This window comes from Hippocampus zosterae, chromosome 4 (genome assembly GCF_025434085.1).
Source record: "Hippocampus zosterae strain Florida chromosome 4, ASM2543408v3, whole genome shotgun sequence".
Classification (NCBI taxonomy): Eukaryota; Metazoa; Chordata; class Actinopteri; order Syngnathiformes; family Syngnathidae; genus Hippocampus; species Hippocampus zosterae.
In genome coordinates, this window is record NC_067454.1 from 7,288,122 (window position 1) to 7,305,533 (window position 17,412).

The following is a 17,412-nucleotide window of genomic DNA, read 5'->3' on the forward strand; positions in this document are numbered from 1 at the left end:
TTGTTTTATAAAAGAGTTTTTGATACGGATCTTGTATCGGACAACAGGTACCTCACAAAGTTCTTGGGAGTGGATTTTGACCAGGCTTATCAGGTGGACTCCCATTAACACTAGAGGTGAGTTTATTGCTAGAATTTCCTTACAAAACAGCGTCTAAAGTTTTTTTTTGGGGGGGTGGGATTGGGGGGGGGGGGGTTGAATGTCTCTTACATTAAGATTTTTGCCTTTTCAATTGCAGAAAACTAATAATTTTTTTCTTTTCTCCAAGATGTCATGAACATGGGCTGCCTTGTCTCTGTGTTTTGTGTGGGTGCGTGTGTGTGTGTGTGTGTGTGTGTGAGAAACAACCACTACCACTGAGCCATGTTGCCACACAAGACTCATATTTCCTTTAGTTAGAATTGACAACAGAAATCAAAGTAAATACACATGACATGATCACCAGGCTGTGTTTGTTATATATCGTTTAACTTCTGACATGAGCGGTAATCCCAAAACTTTTTAAAATCAAGGTCAACACAAAGTACAAAAAAACAGCATACAATGGAATACATATCTACTTTCAGTTGACTTGGCACACTCTTTGAAATTAATGTTTTGTTTTTTAACCATCACAAGATTTCACATTGATTAAGTGACGCAAAGCACAATGTCATGAGGACAAACGGCCAAATAAGTAAGCATGAATGACCAGTCGGTCAATGTGTTGGAATGAGTTCAGTTACCTCCAGGGTGGAGGAAAATTTTTGCTGACTGCAGAACGTAAGAGTTAGCAAGCAAGCTCAGAATTCGCCTTTATCAATGGAGGCCTGCGTGTCTTCCCTTGTGACGTAATGGTAATCTTTGCCATTCTCTCCAGCTTGTGCATTTCTTGTTGTATGCGAGACGCTGAAGTCAAAGGCACCATTGTCTTCTTCATGAGCCTCTTGAGAAAAGTGCTTTTGCCTACCCCCCGACCAGACAGGCCGCTCTGCACTACGGGCCTAGGTCCAGTCATAGTTGAGTAAATCCTGGCAAAATATCTCATACTCATTGGCGATTATGTTCTGAAGACGCCCATGAGGGATTGCGTTCATCCTAGTTTTATTGAACGAATGGCTAGAAATACAATACTGACTTCATCATGTCACCCGATGTGATTTTCTTTTAGTTTTGGGTCTGGATTCTGTTCCAAATTGATTAGTAAATTTCGATTGCTGGGGAGACTGCAGTGTGACTCAGGCCACAAACAACAAAAGCAAGTGTACTTGTCAAGCTCATTTGCAATAGGATGAGTGGGGTCAAAGCCTGTTTAGCGGGATCATCTGCCGTCTTGTAAATGCACAAGAACAATATAAGAAGAGATTGTTATTCTTTGAGGAGGATAAGAAAAGATTAAGCCATGCGGGTTCCTCGCTGTGTTTCTCACGTCGGTGGAGAATGGATAATGTCCACCATCCACCCTGTCGTACTTGTTATTCCCATGGGAAAAGACGAGTGCTGATTTCCAGTAACAAAAGTGGACATTTTTAAGTCAATCAGCTCATAATTCAGTTTACCACTTTGCTGTATTTAATTTGTCACGGTAGCGTGTGCGTGTGTGTGTGTGTGTGTGTCCTCAAAGTTCGATACTTTAATCAACAAAAGTGCACAGTTTTAGTATTTTGACAATTGTCTTGTTTTGATCACAAATTCTAATTAATAATCTAGATCTCATGACCCAAATCCCCAGACAATCTCTTACAAAGTGATACCCTCTGTTAAATTGGCATGTATTATGCATGCAGAAAAACACCATTCCCGCCACCCCGCGCGACACCTAGCAGCTTAGCTTAGCGCTGACTTCAGAAGTGCCAGATAAGTATTTGTCAACACAACAGCTGGCACACAATGCCCTCTTGTAGCTTTATGCCACGGCATATGCCTGCCGCTCGTAGCGTGCCGTAATTTAGCCGGGCCGCTTCTGCCTAAGCAGATGGGCCTCGAGTATTGTTATTCTCGCTCCAGTTCGAGAGTCCCTGGGGGGAATCACTAAATAAAATCAAAGCAGATGGACCTCTCTGGGCTAAGGCTGTATTTATGATAAACAGCCTGTACAACCATTGTCCGTCAAACACCTTAACACACCTCTTTACTGACAATGTGTGCCAAGTAAGACTGCATCGGAACCTCCTTAGATGGGTGAAAAATCAAAATGATTCTTGCCTTTCGGACAGTACTTGAACATTTGAAAGTGACTTTTGACAGGAAAGGAAACTTCTTTGCTGGTCCATCATGAGTCAAAATGATTTCCAATCAGTAGTGTTCATGATTCGGAATGAGCTAAACAAAAATGGAAAGTTTGAAAATACTCGCTATGTACGTCATAGTAAATAGTCCTTGAAGCAGAGCTGCGGACTCACCATTTGGTAAGAAATGAGAAGGTACTTTCTTCCTCTCTGGTTCACATTTTATCACTTGTGTCCCAAATAAGTTTGCACTATCCTTAAGCAGCTACTAATGTTAATGCAAAGCAGTGGAGCTGCGGGCTCGCTCTCTGGCGTGACTACAATCATAAATAATTGTATCATATTCCTTTTCATACATTTTGAATGACCACTGAGTAAAATGTGCTTACTTATTATACATTTTTTGTCAAGTTCTTCCGTTTCAGCAAAGAGGCCTGTGACCAGTCTCAAGACATATACAGTATAGTGCCTTTTGAAAGCACCAGCCAGCATATGTTGTTGCTCATCGTAAGCCAGATGGGCATAAATTGCATACGGGCGTAATGCGTATCAAATATTTGAAAGTTGTATCTTTCACTTAAGGTGCAAAGTGCTTTTATGGCCCATCACAGCTCTAAGTATGACCCCCGGGGACTGGAGCCCAGCACCTGTGGTGTTAAGACATTGCGGTGTGGGCGGGGGAGGGCTGCAAAGTGCATTTGTTTCATCTACCTGTTTGCCCTTTATTGACTACCACCTTTGACACTTGGTAATTTATCGGATGCACGCTGCCTACTGCTTTAAATATGGACATAGCTTTTGTGTGTGCGTGTGTTTGTTTGTTTCCAGATAGATTTTATTTGTAAATTTTCCGTTCAGAATTCAGTCCAGCGGTGTATCATCTCAGCAGGATTGTGACATAACAGCTGGCATGTGTACTTTTGGCTTTAGGTGAGATGCATATTGCCCCAAAACCTAACAGTCTCGTCTGTGCTCTTACAAAAATAGCCTTTAAAAAAATGCTTACAGATGATTTGATTTGTATGTGCACAGGCGGCCGAAAGTTTCAACCTTCTTCTGCGAACAACACACGTCAAACTCAGGTCCTCTGTCCTCCTCAAGATGGAACATATCAACATTCAAAATCCGTTGTGTATCGGTGAGTATAATGGTTGACTGAAAAAAAAGCTTGGTACAGAATTAGGTGTGCTCAAACACGTCTAAAGACGTGCATATAATCTTGTCACTTCACCAAAATTGAACTCGGTATATCGTTCAGACATTTAGTTTTCTTTTGTGTGTGGCGTCTGGAATGAATCATCCCTTGCCAGGTTCAGTGTCACTGTCATCATCTAAATTGTTTTTTTTTTTTTTATATATAAAGTCACTAACGCAACCATTGTGGCAAGGAATTGAACCATATCAGTGGTAGCGGCGAGCTAATAAGAACTACTTTTGTCATGTAACAATCGTACAATGACAAATTGATGATTGCGTCCCGGCCTCATCCGGCCCGCCCGGACTTATTATCAGCAAGGTGTAATATAAATATGCAAATTTGCCGCTTGAACTTTACAATCCTCCGCTGAGGCTATTCATCTCCTCGAAAGCGTTTGTTTATACACGGTGAGCCCCTCATACATCACGTTGTGTCATTTTGAAAGCAAATATTAATCAGTTGAGTTGAGGATTGACTTCTCTTTGGGCAATAGAAGGAAGCAAGAAGTGGTAAGGGCACAGCAAAATGTACACCCCCCACCCCCAATAAAAAAATCAGGAAAAAAGTGTATTCCCTCTATCGTGGTCAAAACAGAAATCCCACAAGAAGAAAATGTAGTTGCATTTTAAAAATTCTTATTGTTAAGGAATTTATTTATAGATACAGTCCGTAAAATGTCTTGTGATATTGCAACTTCTTGAAATTTGAACTTTTCTCATCAATGTCTTAATTCTTCAATTCCACCCACCCCCCGAAATTACAGTGACTGTACTCGTAAGTAAGTAAGTCGACTCGTAAGTTTTATTTTTTCTTGTACTTTCGACTTTATTCGTGTGAATTCATTTAATGTCCTCAAATGATCAAATCGATGGTTTCATTCCATGAACCTTGTTCTTGCAACAATCTTTGCTTTTAGTCTTGAGAATTGGAGCCGTTTTCCTCAAATTATTCTGACTTCATTCTCCAAACTGGAAGATTGTTTTGGTACCTATAGCACGGCTGTGTCCTCATCCTTGCGTACCTCTCAAAAACCCTTTCCCCAAGGGCTGTTCCCCCCCCCGCTTGATGTCGTCAGACGGCACAGACAAATGATGATAAAGTGATCCCCGCGTGACTTTGACAGGCATGACAGCAGGGCGGGCCCGCGCAATAACGCCAGTCAGCCGGGCCCTCAATCGGAGCGCCGTTCACTTCATCTGCGAGAACGCAGTCAACCTAAAGAGCCGCGCTCGCCGCACCACGCGCCTTCATTATTGCAGGCAGGCACTTAATGAGTATCAGAATGCTCTTAGGGGCATAACATTTAAAACACTCATTATTACGACAAAGGAAAGGGAAACGCTGGACGAAACTATTGACTTCCACTTCTTTCAGCTTGTTCAATAAATCAAAGGTGATGAATGTAAAAATAGACCTTACTTTCCTCACCTTTGATTTCCTCCTCCCCGATTGTGGCAGTGTGAAGAAAAACTTTGGACACTCCTGCTCTAAATTGTCTTTACAGTTACAATTAACCCTTTGTTGCACCTCGTAATCCGATAACAAGCTGTCCACTGTAGTAACCGCTGTCCCCGAAAGGATTACGCTAAAAGTCACAAACAGACTAGTATTCATGCATTGAAGTTGGTGTGTGGCTTTAAGGGGCGTGGCTTTGTGGGTGACATTTAGGAGCTCCGACTTAAGCTTCGGTCAGCCATTGACTTTGCGGTTAGTTCAACGCTAGCATCTTCTCCATGCTCCTTGCCAACGTTTTCATTTTGTATTTGTGCGTTTGACCGCCTCGTTCACAGGGTATTGGCAGGTAACAAAACACCAGCCCATCATGCCATTCCACGAAGCGTCGCTTCAGCGCCACCCGCCCGCCGCAACACGCGGCGCTTTGCAAGTCAATACAGTCAAGAGAAGCTGACAAGAGGCAAGGCGCAACGTGTAATAAATGACATTTTGCCGTCAGCTCTGGCGAGCGTGCACCTGACAACCGCTGTCGTCCGCAGTCGTTTTCATGTGACGCCTGGCTGTTATGCGGAAAGTGGGATTCATTTGGCGGGACTGTCTGGCGCAGATGCTGATATTACAAGTAAGCACCTAGTACCCGCCCGCCCGCCCCACCACCATCCACCCCCTCAACGCCAAACACCCACCGTGCATGCCCTCCTCCTTTCCCGAGAACTGACAGACGTATTACAGTTCTATCTTTTTATTGTTGTTGTCTTTCAAAAAGAAAAGCACCTATATTGAAAGCAATTTTCCTCTTAACGCGGTCAAATTGTTCTGAGAAAATTGTATCTGCCATGGTTTGCTGATGATTGGCTGCATCTTTTGTTTGCTGGTAGACAAGAATGGAAGGATTTCATATGCCGGCTGGGGATGTCGTTTGTGGGGGGATAGAGAGTGGCGCCGGGGGGGGGGGGGGGGGGGTGCATATTAAACGGTGTGTTGTGAACAATGAGTGTGAAATATCACACACTCCGGATGATGAAAATGGTTGCCGTGGTGCCAGGTGGGAAAATAGATATGTGATGCGTATTTGTTAAAGTGCAAAGAAGCCGTGTTGGAAAGTGGGAAGATTTTCTATTTTTTTCTAAACATACATACAAACTTCGAACCTAAACGCAAAAAAAATAGCTACCTTAGCCACTGTGACCTGCAATTTCTCGCTGTGTTTTCGGGTATCTAAGTGTCTTCTCTGATCAAATATTTCATCTGCAAGACCTATTGGCAGAATAAATGTTTAGTTTATACTCATGTTTCAGTTGGGTGTTGTAAAGCTTTCTTAACATGCCTGCCTGCTCTGTCATGTAATGTTTCAGTTGATCTAAACTCCTTCCAGAAATTCAAAATATAGATCTTGACCAATATGCATTACTAGCATCATACTTAATGCATTGAATTGGAAGTTCGCTGACTCACATGAACTCCATAATCCATTGCGATCCACTGCAAATATCTAAAAAATATTTTAAAAATCAACAAAACAAATGAATTAATTAGTCGGTTTAGTTTATGTGTATTGATTAAGATGGCGCTATCGGTCTGATGTTGGCCTTCATTTTGGGTATCGTGGAATAGCGGAGGCTGCCGATACCAGCGACTGATACTCGAGGCCAAAAAAAAAAATCTTACATTAATCATGATTACGTATTGATCAAATAAATTGTGATTGGCAGCCTTACCTGTAGAAGTTGTAGTGCATTATAAATCGTGGAATTTGACCAGAAAGCTCACAATCCATAACATTTTATTGAGATTTGTACATGCAACTTGATCCCATCTCTCCTAATTGCCGCTGCTGCTTATTGCTGCTGCTTGTCCACGTCTTGACATTTCTCACTATGGACATAATGAGTTATGAAAGTGGAAGAGTCCACACTGTTACGTCTCCTATCCGATAAAGTTGTTGGTTCTTCGGCCCATCCATTAGTCGCTATTGTTTTCTCCAAACGTGACATTGATTCCATTTACAGCCGATCAATAGCGAATGATTGTGACATTCAGATATGACCTTAAAGCTGGCCCGTGTTTAACAACTATGATGTGGATTAAACTTTTGCTAATGAGGTGATTTTTCTTCGCTCGGGGGACGGGTGCATAACAACGTCCCGGTGGGAGCGGTCACTAAAAATTAAATCAAATATTGGCGCTTTGCTCGATTACCGTTGCTACCCTGCTAATTCACGTAATTAATAACTGGCCTCCGGATCGAGAAAAGAGCACTTTATTAATAACAATCCGCACGTGTTGATGTAGTGGCATCATAATCAATTGCGGCAGCCGCGCAATGCTAATTAGCATGGTTATTAATTGTTACAGTTGTGAAACGTGAGCGCGACATGCTGTCGGCGCCTTTGTAGAGCAATCAGCCCATTGAAAACGGCAAATCTAATTAGGCATTCAGCGAGCGGGCTGGGAATCCAAATGAGACGGTATCGGGCCTGACAGCTGGCAGCCGAGGCGCCGTTCACACTGGGCGGGTGGCGTGGGGGGACAAAAAGCGACATTATCCTGGCAGGGCTCGGCGACAACAGGAAAAGACATGTATTGCAAACTAATAAATACATTCACAGCGGCCGCCAGCCATCATCGCACAATGACGCAATGAAATGCCCGCATCGTGTCTTTTGTTGGGCCCGCAAGAGCTGTTTATGCTTTTTATCCAGCTGGACAGTACCGCTTCCCACCAGTATTTGTGACATGGCTGAAGATTCAACCTCTATTATAAAATTATGTACAGTGAGCCCCCATTCATTGCGGGGGATGCATTCCATGTTTATAAAAGTCAGGTCCCAATATCCACACTTGCAGCTTAATTCAATGAAGGGTCATGCTTTCCTGTTGTATTTATAAGCCGCGTGCTGAAAGCCAATTGCCGCGAGTGAGAGTCTTCCACTTGCTGGTGTGATAAGAGCACTTGTTAAGATGGAGCATATGTCGCCACGTCAAGCACGAGGAAGGCGATATGGCCAAAAGACAATATGAGCGTAATGTAATATGTGCCATATGTTGAGCATAAATGTTGGAGAAAAATGACCACCGATGAGGAGAAGCCATTATGGCAAATGTGCTGTAATACACACCCTGCTTTTCACTGCAGACACTCGATATATGTGAGATTTGTTTTCTTTTCTTCAATTAATACTTGTACTGCAGGTCTTACCTGCTTGGACAGGATTTTAAAGTCAATTATGATGTGGTATGAAAAAAAAATTGCTGAAGAAAATGTTTGGACGGATAGAGCCTAGTAATCTTTTCATTTACACATCCATCATTCGAGCAGCAATACCGTGTAATGACTGGATCGAAACCCCTGCCACAGATTCCCTTGCACGCCCTAATTGGCTGCAGCCTGATCGTCATGCTCGTGGATGGGTGACGCGGTACATCATTTTTCTTCGCCTGAGCTTTTTAGAGCCACGCAACTTCCACAAACACATACGAAGATCCTAGAAGAGTCGACTTGTATCACTTGATAATACTGTGCTTTACACCAATTGCTACTTTATGACGAGCCTGGGCTTTGGTGGCATCTGAAGGCATTCCATAAAAGAGCACCCAAAAAAAAACGGCATAAGGTGGATTCATATACAGGTATAGTGAACCACAAATCGCCAAGAGTTGACTGTATTTCAGCCCTTGAGGTTAGCGATAGCTTCTCCTTCATCAGTGTAAACACCTTAAGGCGACACTAAGAAAGCTACGAATGTGCTTGCAGTTGCACAAAGACAACACTGAATCCCGCATTGATGCTTTGACCTGTTTTGCGTGCATACCGTGAAGCGTCCATTGTGTCCTGCCGACGTAACACACTGGAGCCCATGACCAACATACGGCTCTCAATCCATTTCTTTACATTATTATTATGTGGTTTCCTGTAATGCAATTCCAGCGGATGACTGTAATGCGATTTGGGCATTGTTTATTATTCAATTACAGGGACATACATGGGCCCCGGCTTGCATGTGAAGCTGGCCCTCGGAGCGCCTCCTTTACGGCTCAAAAGTCGTGCCCTCCGTGGAGATCTGTGCCAATTGGATTAGCGTGACGGAAGAAGTCACTCCTCATGAGGCCTAAAGTGTAACGGCAACCCCAGTCAAATTCATTTTCCACTCGGTTTTCAGTGATCGTCAGCTCTAAAAAAATAAATACATTAAAAATGTTTCCCGTCTTGTCTTGTTATGATGACGGCGATTTATGGCCCAGTGCTACCAACTGCCAGGGGTTCCCCCCCCCCCCCCCCAGAATTTTTCAGACTCCAATTGTCACAGCAAATTGCTACAAATTGGATTAAATCGGCATCTGCGCTGCAGTTCCTTTTTAATGCCCTATTCATTAGCAAAACTAACATTCTTATTAGAGCTTTAATGTTCTCCTCATGGCTTACGAGGAAATATGTACTTGCAATTACACTTAGCCTCCCACTTATGCACTCATGATTGGTACAGTCTAAGTCGACACAGGGTCCTTGGTTTATGACAATGCCGACATACGATGTTTTGAGGTGATAAATGGCGCACAATAAAATGTTAAATTAAAGAGTGGTTTATATTATTTTAGCCCTCTACCTAATCGTTTAGATTTATACAAACTAAGAACATTTATTGGGGCCGAGCCCTGCCGTCACTGGCGAAAATCAACAAGGAATTGACACCCACCCAAAAAGGTTTCTAATTGCCTATCGATGCCATAAGATGGCGGTAAAGCTCTGTCTTTGCTTAAACAAGGCTATGGCCTGACTAAACGAAGCTCCTTTTCGCACTTGATAAATATCAACATGCCATGAGATAGCAGCAAAGCAATCTTTTCCCGTGAGCTGAGTAGCTTCTTACAGACAAATGTTAGAGATGCCACCGTATGTGGCATCTCTCGGAAATTATTAACCTTTTAAGTAATTTTGAGGGCGTCAGTCACATGCACGTAGGGACTGCGCCTTGCCAGGAACTGCAGAGAACGCATGAAACAAAAATTAAAGCGCATGCAAGGAGCATGGAGCAGATGCGCACACTGAACTAACCGCATACTAAACGGCCGACCTGAACTGGAATCAGAGCTGATATCACTCACGAGGCCACGCCCCTTAAAGTACACAAATACTCCTCTATATGTATGCGTGTTTATCCGAGTGAGTTTATTTTTCGACATTCTCAATTGTGCTTTTATTGAACAGTATGAGTTCCTGTCCCTCCCCAGACTTCCTTGTTCCCAGCGGAGGAATTCGACAAGGGATCTTGTTATGGCAGGCGTAATGTGATAATATCAATCATAATTGTGTTAGGTGTAATCTGTCTGACTGTCAGCGTGGGAAGCATCAAGGGGGCGCAGCGGTGGAGCCCTCCTCCATTAATAATAGGACAGGATCGATGAGGCGCAGTTCCACTGTCACGACTTTAATGGTGGCTCGCTTTCTTGGCCCCCGCCGATCAATAGCGCGTCTCCTCGGGCTCTGCTGCGGCTCCAGGGGACCGAAGCGACACCTCGGTTGGGACTGCGCAACTGACTCATTGTCGGGCTTTACTTTAACTGATTTGACGAAATATAAAAGAGCTTCTCAAGAAGAGAAATCATGATGTTGATTCTGCCCCCCCATTCACTAAAGTATATTTTTCCCCACCTTTGTAATATTACTGAGGCATCAACAAGCGTTTAACAAGCTGAAGCGGCGTGCGTATACCTCCCTGATAGTCCTTTAGTAAAGTATAGTTTAGAGACACCATCACACTGCTTTCCCACTCCAACTTCCCGAAAAGTGTCTCTTAACAAACCAAACAAGTAGTGTTTACAAAGCAGGCAGGAGTGCTCCATCACGAGTCTGTGATCACAGTGACCTCTTGCAGAGAAGCAGTTGACCGTGGAGGCCGTAAGCTAACGTCTGCTTTTCTCCTCAGATGGGCACAGCTGGAAAAGATCCACCACCCAGGCAGACAGAGCCAGGCTCGCACCTCTCACCGCTGATACCTCCCCCAAGCACTGGCATCTCTCCTCCTCCCTGCTACATGATGCTCATGCTCATTCGCCGACGTGAGTAGACCACAACAAACTCGCTCAACTATTTTCTATAGAGAATTTAATGACAATGAACAATGCTAAACATGTCGCGGAGGGTCTTGCAGGTCAGACTAAAATTCTGGTGTACAACAATGTGTGAGCAGCATGTAGAGCAAATGCGGAGTGGACCACTTCCCTGTGAATGTACTTTGAAGAGTGAAGTCATGCATTCATTTGTTACAACAGGTGCTTGATACTTGAAGAGGGGCAGTTTAGAGTGTGCTGGTGAAGCTGCATTAGCATCAAACGGTTGCTAGCAAAAAACTCTCTGACTAGTTCCTCTTGAAAAGACCCCTAAATCAATGGCTTTGAACCGAAATGGCTGACTTGCTGCGTCTTTTCAGGCATACCCTCATGAGACTTTGTTTCTGGGTCTACTCATGATAGACCTTCTAACCAAATTTGATGTTGCTAGTTTTAGTTAACTAGCATTGTGGGGTGAATTTTCAAAAAGAGTCGTGTTTCATGGCAAGTCAGTGAAAACTAACTTCTTTTTGGCATTTTACAATACAATACAATACATCAGCGGTAGCTGTAACAAAGCGCTTAACAAAACAGTTAACATAAAGTAAAATAATAAACACAACACAAAACACGGACAGTCATGCAGTCCTAACCACTTCTCCATCACACGCTTTGTTGTTTGAAGCAGTTTGAGCAAAGTGTCCTTTAACCAGTGGATCAGAGACATCATGCTCAAAATGTGCACACGTCGGCTACGAGCTAAGTTTCAAAGTCAACAAGAAGCTGTAGCATCCATTGACAAAAAAAAGAGATTGGTTCACTTCTCCTGTCCCATGGAAATCTATTTCAATTCCAAGCGGCGACTCTCGGTTCCAAATACGCATCGGCACTCTGCGCCAACGCTCCTCTCCACATCCTCAACTTCAGCAGCCATCCATCCAGCCGCACCAACGCCGACTGTCCAACAGAGTTGTCCATCAGTCATGTACACGAATTTGTGAGCAATTAGACAAAATCTACATGAGTTCAGTTTTGAATGGCCAAATGGTTGCCCGAAAATGGCCGATTCAAACCAAAATGGCAGACATCCTGTATCTTTTTCCGGCATGGTTACTTAAGACTGTTTTGTGGGTCTAATCATGATAGATATGCCAACCAAATTTTGGGCCCAATGTTCATAGGCAGGTGCAAGTGCGCTTGGTGTAAAAACTGGCCCGTCCTCATTTTCTGCCAAGGCAAGTACAGCTTGCCGTGTTTGGCTATTTGGTAGCCAGTGCTACGCTTCGTTTGGGATTGTCATAGACCGAGGCCTTTTATGTTTACACATCACTGGATCACCTGACAGTTTGATGACAGAAAGTAGAGTAGACTTTAGACCAGGTAAAACCAGGTCTAAGTTGCGGCGCGGGTGGTGTGACGTGATTTTGGTGGATTTGATCCAGGTACAATCATTCTGCGCTCCGCTGTTATTTGTGGTGCACGTATTTCATTCATAATTGACATTAGCATGCATCAAACCCTTTGAATCATTGTAGGAATCAATTCACTGAAATGAATGAATTTATTATTACCATCATCATCATTAATGTATTTTCAAAAGCACCGCACAACACAACTGGTGTGTTAATCTTCCGCACTTCCTCCAGCAAGTCCAATATGCTTCCGCCATGTAGACTGGACACCTCTGCTGTGCCTAATTCCAAGGGAATGAGGGCTGCCGCTTTGGTTGGCAGGGAGTCAAGTCAGCCGTGCTCACTCCCACAACAGTGCAAACCCATTTTGAACTGCGCCGGTCTACAAAAATGCCAAAAGAAATAAAACACCATCGATGCACATAGCTAGAGCACGCTTGCGCTGGGCACGAAAATAGGAACCAATAAGTTGCAAGTGGCTCGTGCCTTGTTGTTCGCCCCGACTTCACACGTCCTCTCCATCTCAAACAGGATCACCCGCTATGCAGGAGAATGGCAATTAACATACTAAAGGTAGCACAAAGCGTGACCTTCTTTGAACGCCACTTTTTAGACCTGGGCGGCCATTCCGACTTCCTGAAATGGGATGAATCAAGAATGTGGCGAGCACATTAAGGAGGTTAACTCGTGTGAAATTGGGGAAGTCGGAGGCTGACACACTTAAGCGAACTCTGTTGTAAGAACTCGGCCGATGCGACGCAACGGATGCGGTGGAAACTCGACAGTTCACAGCCACTACTGTAGGATGAACCACGACTGAGTGAATTGAAAATATGCAGCAACATTTCTGTAACAATCATTCCTGTAGATAAAAAGGTCAATATGAATAACTCAGTTAACAGCTAAACTGTTACGTCAACTAAATGATGACTGGGCGCCAAATATGCAACGATATCGCAATCAAGTAATCAAACATAACGGAAATATTAAAAATTAACAATACGCTAAACTATTATGTCGACTGAACAATCACAAAATATGTAGCAATGTAGTATCTATCAGCAATATGTAGAAACATTTACAGCCTTACGCTGAAAACTGTAATAAAATACAAAATACAATATTTCCCATCTCTGACATTCCCATTCATAATCGATCATTATTTATTCATTGTTGATACAACCCCTCAGATCGTGAACGCGTACCAAATATTGTGTCGCGTGTGTGTAAGTCCGTTCTTTGTTTCAATTTTTTTGGCTTCATTTTTAGAATTGCCCAATGAGGTTCGAGTTGACTCGATCAGACGCTAAGCCCAAGTGTTTCTCATCGGCTTATGTTAATGTCGGGAGCAAGTGTGACCGCTCCAATAGAAAGCCAGTGACACCGCCTGTCTGTCACCTGACACCTGCCAATAGTGGGGGTCTTGGGGTAGACCCCCACACGCACGCACACACACACACACACACACACACGCAGCCCATGCACACCTGATAATTATTGAATTATACACAGTGCGCCTCTTTCACTAACCTCTCCTCTCCCGGGACCCAGCTGTTCATGAAATACCTCCCAGTAAGACAGAGCAGGGCAGCTTGGGAGGGGGGAGAAAAGACACCCCCCCCCCTCCAAAAAAAAAAAAAAAGGTTTATGCTTCAGTGGCTCTCAATAGCGCGGACATTTTTTAAGAGAGGCCAAGTGAAAAGATACAATTTCACTCATTGAGCGCAGCGCAGTGGGATGACACAAAGGAGACAAGATAGTGCAATCTGGAGGTCAGTGACACCGTCGCCTGTTGCTGTAATGACTACACTTTCCTTCATAGCCCGCGACGCCTTGGTGCGCGCTTCACTTGTACATTGCAATGCGCTCATTCCGTTCATATTCGCTGACAAAAAGAGCACCAGAATGGCGGCTGTGTTACTCGCTTGACACACGTGACAGTCGCATTAAATGTCAGGTAGCGGCAGAATCATTTGGATTCTTGGCGGATAGACACTAATAGACATCTTGTTCAATAAATGTCTTTTTGTCATGGCAAAAAAAAAAAAAAAGCAGGGACTATGACAATAAAAAAAAGACATTTGACGTTCCATTCTATTTAATCTGTTTGTTTTTTTGCGATACAAAGCAGACATTTTCGGGGAAAAAAGGTCAACTCTCCTCTATTTGAACCCTGTGTCTATTTTATTTTATTTTTTTAAGTATAAGGCGAGCGCAAGAGTACGTTTATTAGCAGATGAATCTTTTCTATTGTCATCTACTTTCCAGTGGTGAAACCCAATCGGCGTTCAAAGACTACTTCCTTTCTGCTTTATCGTCTCTCAAAGTTGAAAGCGCAGTAATAAATCATCCATCCAGCCAATATATAAAACGAGTAAAAGCAGTGTATTTATCTCTAGTTTTGATGCGTGTTGCAGTTTTAAAGGATGGCGAGTGGGGGTAATGAAAAGGGCTGCGGTCGACCCACCCCCCAAAAAAAACTAAACAAAACAGCCCATCCAGATAACCACTTAAGATATCTTTGAAGATGAATCAATCACGATATTATGGCGAAAGTCGGCAAGGTGGCTGGCTGCCGCTGATCGAACGCTCTGCGTCTTGCACTTCATAGCGGCCCGCGGGGGGCATCATTGACGCCCTTGATTGATCGTGCGGTGGAAGTGACTGCAGAGAAGAAAAGGATTACGCTTGTCAAAGGGCAGTCAATACAGCGGGGCCCGACGCTCAAATGTTTGCACTAAATCCCAAATAGTGTTTGCAAAGCTGAAAAAGGGAAAAAAAAAAACCCCACACACAAAAAAAGGTTCCTTTTGCTCAGAGGACTCGGCACTCGAGCTGACAGGCTGGCTAATATGCTTGCGGATGAGCGTCTAAGCAATTCATCACACTCAATCTCTAATATTTAAAGTTTGACAAGCAAAACCCTTTAAACTATTTAAATATAAAGTTCCCCTTCTTTATTTTGTTTTTATTTTTTATTATTATTATTATTTTTAACTGCTGTTGGATGTTCTAGCAAGATCGCCAGTAGGAACTCGCATCTCAATCTCTTCGAATAGCAGCACAGTGGCCAAATGGTTCGCACGTTTGGCTCGCAGTTTGAAAGTTCAGCGTTTGAATCTCTACCCCATGCTTGTGAAGGTTTTCTAGAGGCAGTCTGTCTTCCTACCACATTCCAAAAACATTCATGTTCAGTTCATTAAGTCTTCCGTGTGCACTGCGGAAAGGGGCGCACTCATGGCTAGTGTTTAGTACATCTGCCTCACAGGTCTGAGGTTCTTGGTATGAAGCTTGCAGTTTCTTTGTTCTTCCGCTAGTGTCCGTGTGACATTCCGAAAACATGCATTGTAGGTAAATTAATGAACGGATCAACTCTTAAGGGGACCCAAAGATGACAAAAAGGAACGTCTCTAAATTGACCTCCCTCTGAACATTTTACAATAAAAAATAGAAACAGCGTAACTGTCCACAGCTACTGAGGTAGATGCCTGGGTGCGAGTATGTACAGTATCTATAGTCCTGAATTTTCAACTGCAGGATTTTACAAAACAAAAATGCCAAATGGAAAAATAGTCAAGCTCACCCCAAAGCGGTGAGCGCTCACTGAAACCGAAAGAGTCCGAATTAAAGCATTTTTTTATGACGCTTGATGAAGCCATCTCCCGAAATTGGCTGTGGTCTCGTAAATTTGTGAAGCACGACTAATAAGAGTGTTCAACATACATATTAGCCCAGCTGTCATTTAGATTCTCATTTCTCGTTACATAAGACAAATGTTACAGCACACCACAAAAACAAAAATGTCCCAAAAAGTACATGTACGGAAAAACAAATTGTGATCTTCTACTCAATGTATTCACAAAAGCATCAATCTGTGTATGAATGGCAACAGGTGGATACACCGCTTCCTTGTCCCTTCTGCCACACACAAAGCGGTGTGTTCGTTGTTCTGCCCATCACCAGAGATGTCATAAATAGATATGGAAAGATAAATAATTTGTTCCCGATCACTAAATCATTTTACGACCGATGAAATGAAATTGGATCATTTCCCACTGATGTCGAAAGCATCCGGGCATCATAGCGGGCTTAACGTTTTGACGGTAGCAATAGCGCCCCCTACGGGCCCTTTGCAGTGCTCTCTGTGTCAATAAAGATGACGAAAAGATACTCCATCTAGGTGTTATTTACAACACCTTTTTTTGGTGTGTGTGTGCTTTATATAAAAATCAAAACATGATTGATTGGGGTGTAGCATTTTCAGCCCCCCCTCACCCCCACATTTTTTTTTTTTATACACAAAACACCAACTTCCATAAAGTGCTATGGAGATAAATCACTGTTATCAGTGACAGCGCTGACAGCAGTTTAAGAAGCAGCAATCATGGGAAGCACCTCGGGAGCCCCCCCGCACCCCCCTTTTGTGCTGCATTTTTTTGCAAAATGTCATGAGGGACGGAAAGAAGGAGGGAGGAGGGGGGGCAGGAATCAAACACTGACATAAACATCCCAGAGCAGTAAGCAAATTGTGTTGACGAATAAAGGTAATAAAGGTTTTGAAGTGGGGGGTTGGGGCTGGTGGTGGTGGTCCCGCGTGTATTCCGCTCACCCGGGTAAGATTATGGCGTTTGCTTTTATCTGTCAGGGATCAATATTTCAAACGTCCGATAAAAGGGGAAATTGAAGTGGGAATAGACCGGAGGGCCATAAAAGTACAAAAGCACAATTATCAAAACACACTTAAAAGCGCCTAATAGGACTCGCGCATATTAAAAATGGACGCCGCCACACGTTTGATCACTGCCTTCTGCAGTGCATTGTGGGTAGCGCCTCCCTTCTAACGCCATTTATGGACCACTTTTGTCCTTTATGAGCGAGGCATTAAGAGAAAGTGTGACACGAACATTTGTTTGAAAGCCGAATATCGCAGGATAAATGAAGCTACAGCTTGCTTTTCATAGAATCGAAAGTTTTCATCTGTCGTGATGTTGTGCTTCTCCCGTGCTTTTTTATATTAGCAGGACTCTGCATCTACACCCATATCTTAAGACATATTTCATTTCACGTTGACACGAATAGGGGCAGATGCGAC

General features: G+C 43.4%; 1 long non-coding RNA gene across 1 annotated transcript in view; it reads left to right on the forward strand.

Annotated features, from left to right (window-relative positions):
* Positions 1-207: 207 nt before the first annotated feature.
* LOC127600062 (uncharacterized) overlaps positions 208-17,412 on the forward strand; it is a 54,349-nt gene continuing 37,144 nt past the window's right edge. Inside the window, exons 1-3 of the long non-coding RNA XR_007962236.1 lie at positions 208-3,345; positions 5,196-5,482; positions 10,785-10,917. This is a non-coding gene — a long non-coding RNA (uncharacterized LOC127600062). The remainder of the gene's footprint in view (positions 3,346-5,195; positions 5,483-10,784; positions 10,918-17,412) is intronic.